Source organism: Spinacia oleracea, chromosome 4, assembly GCF_020520425.1.
Source record: "Spinacia oleracea cultivar Varoflay chromosome 4, BTI_SOV_V1, whole genome shotgun sequence".
Classification (NCBI taxonomy): Eukaryota; Viridiplantae; Streptophyta; class Magnoliopsida; order Caryophyllales; family Amaranthaceae; genus Spinacia; species Spinacia oleracea.
In genome coordinates, this window is record NC_079490.1 from 101,945,668 (window position 1) to 101,951,953 (window position 6,286).

Below are 6,286 nucleotides of genomic sequence, written 5' to 3' on the forward strand. Positions count from 1 at the left end.
CGAATCACAACTTACTAGAAATCAACTCCTATAAACGCAATGGAGAAACTTAATTATTGTAGACACCTAATTTGTGTCTCCCCTTTGGGATGATGACGATACCATTATCCTTGTAAGGCGATTGGAGTAACTCCAGGCGGAAATCCAAATTGCTAAGAACACCTCCAAAATCCAAGGTCCAAAATCCAATCCCCGAGACCGTTCCCCTCCCGGAACTCGGTACAAAATACAACTTCCAAAATCCAATTTCAAAATCCAAGTTCAATATCAATTAGTGGACCATCCCATTGGTCTTACTAGGCCTTTTCCACTCAAAATCATATAAGGCAAGTCAAATTCGGGCGCCGACCCACAAAACCGAGCATGCCGGGCCCCGTCCCGTAAAACCGGAATTCAAAAACCCGAGAAAGGCTTGTTTTTAGACGCAAATTCAAGTCTTAACCTCCAAGCAAACACTACACGTCAAACATCGTACTATTCGTACGAAGGTACACCCATACAAGACAAATCAAGGACGGCATCTTTCCGTCCTTTTTGGCGGCATTCAGGCCACGTCAGCAGCGCACAGCGCTGGCCTGGCGCCAGGCGCTGGCGTGTGCTGGCGTTTTGCACCATTCCCTCCTATAAATACCCCTCATTTCCATCGAAAAAAGGGGGAGCACAACACACACAACGTCGTAATTTCGACATTACTCCTCACAATACAAACTCAAAAACTCCTCAAAAACACATACAAAATTCCTAAATTCAAAAGCAATTGGGAGCTCGTGCCTAAGCCTAACTAGGTAAATCCGAATCCCATTTCAATCAATCATGCTATTTTGATTTCAAATGATTAGCAAGTTGGTGTTTTTTGCCATAAAAAACACCACTTGAAACAATCATACATGCTTTTTCAATAATACAAACTTTTTCAAAATACAAAATACAAACTTTCAAGGTCAAGGATGTTCAAACTTGCTTACATTCATCTCTTTGAACTAGCATCACCTTCAAGTGTGGAGTAATCAAAGATGACACCTTTTTAGCATTTAAAGGTTTAGTCTTTTGAGATTCAAGACTCCATTTTTCAATATATAAGTTCAAGTTTTCAAATTTCAAGATCCCACCATGTTTAGGGTTGTTCATAACTACCTCTCTAAGCTAGGATCATTTCAAGTTCAAATTTCAATCATTTCAAGTTCAAAATTTTCAAATTCAAGCTTTCAATTTCAAGTTTAATATGCAAAATCTAGGATATTTGGGTTGAGCAACCTCTCCCAAGTTGTGATTTTTGGCTTTGAATTCGTGTCGGGCGCACTTATTTTTAAGGAGCCGCTTGGCGTTCGAATCTCATGTGCCCAAGTACAAATTTCAATTATGCACCTTTCAATATTGCAATTTCAATATCGCACCTTTCAATACCGCAATTTCAATATCGCACTTTCAATACCGCAATTTCAATACCGCAATTTCAATTTCGCACTTTCAATTCCGCACCTTTACTTGCCTAGTCCATTTCTAGGCAATGTGGACCTACTCCCTAGTCCTTTTCTAGGGGGTCTTGTATATACTAATTCCGCACTTTATTTAGTATTGTGATGTTGCTTTATGTGCTTTATCGCTTTCATCACCAACATGCTAAATACAACAAAATACAAAGGTTACATCACGCGCAACGAAGATATTTTTGGACAAACCGGCCTTAGGTTCCTTAAATCAATCTTTAAAGCAAAGTGACCACCGTACAATTAGAAATTCTATTTTGCTCTAAATTTCAAACCCACATAGTGTAATCTTAGGGTTTATTTTCGAAATAATGTTGTGCCAACGTACTTGAATATTACTAAAGCTCGCCGAATAAGCATTTTTGTTCCCGAGCCCGGATCTCACCCATCCTTTTCAAGGATTCAAGGCCTTATCCAAAAATAGAGTCATTTTGCGGTCTTCCCAAACGGGACCTAAAATAAAGTTTGGTGGCGACTCCTTCGAGGTGCAAAAACAACTCAACGGTTCTCTAAACGAACCGCCGCGTGCCAACCCCCCCTTGTAGGAACGGGAAAAAACACCCCCTACAATTCTGGCGACTCCACTGGGGACTTTTCTTGTAATAGCCCTGATTTTAAGCAGCTCTTAGTATGATTTTAAAAGTGATTATCGTCTTAAACGTGTTATTAGAATTTTTCTTAAACCTAATTTGAGATTAAGATCGTTATTAAGTTGGTGAATGAAATTGAATTCTTATTTATTATTATAATATTATATTTAAGCTAGTCTTCGAATTGATTCTAGAGTTTTACCTTGAGATAAATGTCTAGAAGTTTATTTGTTTAAAGAGTTTAGATTTTTGTTAAATTTTAAATTAATTTATCTAAACTCAATAATTTATCATGGAATTAGGATTTTAATTTTAAATCAGATCAGTCACAAACAATGTATTATTTTATTTTTATTTGTTTAGTTAATTTATTTGCCTTGGATATATTCCCTAAACAAAAAATTTACAAGTCCTTAATTTAGTGTTTAATATTTTATTTTGGAATTTACAAATCTGATTTTTGTTGATTAGAATAGATAACCAAATCGTGTTACTTTTGTCAAATTTCCATTTACTCTATAGCTTAAGTGGCAAGACTTTCTAGAGAAATCTAAGCTTAACTAGAAGCCTATTATTTCATTTACTAAAAGAAACCAAAAACCCAACCCAATCTCCTTCATTTCCCCTTCTCTCTCCTCACGGTCAGTCTCTCTCCTCCTCCTTTGCTCTCTACTCCACCGCACCACCGACGCCGTACTCTCTTCTCCTCCGCCGGCGCGGTGGTTGGTGTGTGTTGCTAGTATTGTTGTCGGTCTGTCCTTGCTCCTCATCCCTCTCATCTCCTCCCTTCTCTCGTCCAAGCTGGGTGCCGCCGCCGCCTGTGGTGGCTGCAAAACCACCCTCATCTTGGTTCTCTTCTCAATTGGTAAATTTACTTGAACTCTTTTGTCAATTGTATTTAATTAAAAACCCACAAATTGAAGAAACCCTAACTTTCTTCTTTAATTTTCTCTCTCCTCTTGTCCGGTGCACCACCTTCTCCGTCGGAGTCAGGGGCTGCCGGAGCAGCTACCGCTGCTGCTACTGTTGTCATTGCCGCTGCTGTTGTTCGAGTTGCTGCTGCTGCTATTGTTGTTTTCGTTGTTGATTATTGATTTGATTTCCCTATATCTGATCTCTATTTTCCTTAAGGGTATGATCTCAAACTATCCTCCCGAATTTCTTTTCATTTAGCCAATTTCTTCAATTCTAGTTTACCGATTCAATTGAAGTAGTGGTTGAATTAAATTGTGCTTTAGTGTGTTATTAGTTAATAAAGTAGGAAGTAATCCTAACCATCAAGAAGTAATCTCAAGTTTTGTAAACAGGGAATTTGAAAGTATTAGTTTGTTTCGAAAAAGTTTTTGAATAGCTATGAAATTAAGATTTTCAAATTGATAATTTAATCAATTAATATTCATTAAGCATATAAATTTAATTGTTGAATTTTATGTTTTCAATCACAAACTATGATTAGCGAATCCAATATGGTTTTTCTTAAAATAAAATACGTGCTATGTAGTTCTACGTTAGGTTTTTCGAAAATCAATTGAGATTTCAAAGAGAATTCATTAAGTCCTAGTTATAATAGAGTGGGTAGTTTATTAATTTAAGTCTTTTTTTTTCGAGGGATTGATGGAGGATGGTTTAAGAAGATTTGAGTCATGAAGTTAAGCGAACGATGATGATCAAATATGTAGCTTTGGGATTTATGAATGGTTATTGAAGGTACACATCGCCCGACCATCTTCAACGTTTGAAAGCACAAGAGAAATGGTGACTAAGGGTAAAGAATGATTCTAAGTTAAAAGGAATAGTTGAGAATAGTGTCCAAATTTTAATCATATCGTTACAGTTTGATTAAGTATAAGAGAAAGTGTCAGCAAGTCTTGAGATTGATATTTAATTGGGTTGTGGATTTATTCTGAGAAATAAATGGAGTTTGAGATATGATGAGAATGAAGCTAATACACGAGTGAGGGAATGCATATTTTGAGAACGAACTAAGATAAATTGTTAATAGAATGCCTAAGTAGGGGAGAGTAGCCGAGTATGTGTGGCGTAGTGCTCACATGCATCGGTGATAAAAAAAACATTGGAAGCGAGTGCTACATTAGTAGACTCGTGGTAAATGGGCTTGACCCATATATGGAAGCGAGTGCTATATCAATAGACTCGTGGTAAATGGCTTGACCCATATTTGGAAGCGAGTATTACTCGTGGTAAGCGGGCTTGACCCGTAGTTAGGGACATGTCCTACTTAAGTCTTGCAAGCGTATGCTTATCAGGAGGGTGACGACCCCCACCAAATAGAGACAGTTGGTGTTCACTTTCCCCAACAGTAAGCTAATATGTTGTGACTGTGTAAGCTATTATGCTGAGTTTGAGTTGTATGTTTTCGCAACGAGTTATAAATTTCTTACGAATGTCGATATCTGCATTTGAATTGTTATGAGAGCTTTATGAAGAGAATTATGAAATTATATCGAACATGCATTGTGAGTTGGAATGGTGTTTGTGAGTTTGTTATGTAGCAAAGTAATACGATGTGATAACTTTGTGGAAGTGAGTTTCGTATTGAGCTATGAATAAATATGTATAAAAATGACTGTTAGAGTTATGATTGGAAAGGAGTCAGAGTATGATAGTAACTAGATGGGTAATAAGCTGCTAGCTAAATTATTGAGGTGATTGTTAATTGGGAGTCATGTGGGATACTAAGTAAAGTCGTAAACAATAGTGATTATTCTCTGGTGATATGGTTGCATTGCGTTTTCTTTTAAAAGAATAACAATTGTTTGAATCATACGGATTTCACGAAATTGATTTCAAAGGAATTATAAATCTTCTTCAAGTAAAGTTTTCAGGTGTTTTGAGTGACTAAGTTACATTTCAAAATAAAACATAAAAGCTAAAACTATTTTGAGCCACCTATCAAATGCATTTTAGATTGGATGTGTGTACTCAGATTTCCGCTGATTTTGTTCTTTGAACCTGTCCTGGTGGTGGCAGAGTTAAAGTGTTTTGCAGGTAGCAAGAGTTAGGTCTCAGTTCAGGTTCAAGGTTCGTAGAGTTCTCCGATGGCCTTATGTGTCCAAGGTTGGAGTATGGATTCGCCAAATGTAATTTAGTTCCTAGAGTTTGTTAATGCGCTGTATAATTTCTTCTTAAAGATTTTGGTTTATAATTTATGGATTACATATCTGTATTGGAGTCTTAGCTAAGTTAAGTTTCTTTGGTTTAAAGTTAAGTGTGCTGAGAAGTAGCTTATTAAGTGTGGGTTGTTGCAGTGACGCCTTGGTAATGTTTTGGAATATGTTATATGTTGGAATGATGTAATTGAAGCAGGTGAAAAAGGTTATGACGTATTATCCTAAGCAATGTTTTAGGTCGTCCATGTTTAGGGGAAGTGCTGCCGGTTTTTTTAGTTTTTTAATAATTAATTAAGTTTAAGAGTTTTAATTAGTGTCTTTGAGATAGGCTAAACCTGTGATTAATCCTTGAAGTGGTTTGAAGAGTTAAAGTTTGTTTCGCAGGGTTTTTAGTTGTAATTTTGTTGAGTTTGTTTAAATTAAGACTAAGTATGTTTAGGAAGCAGCTCATTAAGGGCGGCCTGTTACATTTCTAATTTCAATTTCGAAAATGAGAGCAGATTTCGAGTAACCAGCCACTGATCTGCCGAAGTACTGGATGCCAGCCTTGGCGCCAGGCGCAGCCCCTGCGCCCAACGCCACTGCCTGCATCCAGGACAGTGGCTCACAGTGGCTTGTCGCCCACTTTTGCTCAACTTTTCGTGTTGGGAGTTAGTCTGTTTTTGCATCTGGAAGGACGCTCCAAAGCCTCGTGAACGAGTGCCGAAAAACGGGCTTTACAAATACAAATTCAAGTACGATTTCAATTTCAATTTCTAGGCATTTCATGCATTTTTCGAAAACCATATTTTGAAAAATGAATTTCTACCTTTGCCCAAACGGATGTGTTCTACATTCGGGCTAGCCCCGGGGGCAACGAAATGGTGACTCTCCATACGGTTCCCGACCAAAGTGTGTGACCATTTCAGCGCCTACCAAAACTTGGCATTTGCTTGACATTCCCGATGTCAACTATGGAGGCCGTCTGCCGACACACACTTCCCTTAGGCGGATGTGAATGCTTGTCGCCGGATCCGTCTCTTAGCCGAGTACCTTTTTGACACCCAAAGCCGACCACTTGCATCATACAAAAACTTAG

The 6,286-nt window shown here is 37.8% G+C and overlaps 1 long non-coding RNA gene across 1 annotated transcript; it reads left to right on the forward strand.

Annotated features, from left to right (window-relative positions):
- The first annotated feature begins 2,830 nt into the window (after positions 1-2,830).
- LOC130459423 (uncharacterized) lies at positions 2,831-5,433 on the forward strand. The gene is made up of 3 exons (XR_008918812.1): positions 2,831-3,209; positions 3,686-3,784; positions 5,069-5,433. It is a non-coding gene; the product is annotated as an uncharacterized lncRNA (long non-coding RNA).
- The last annotated feature ends 853 nt before the right edge of the window (positions 5,434-6,286 follow it).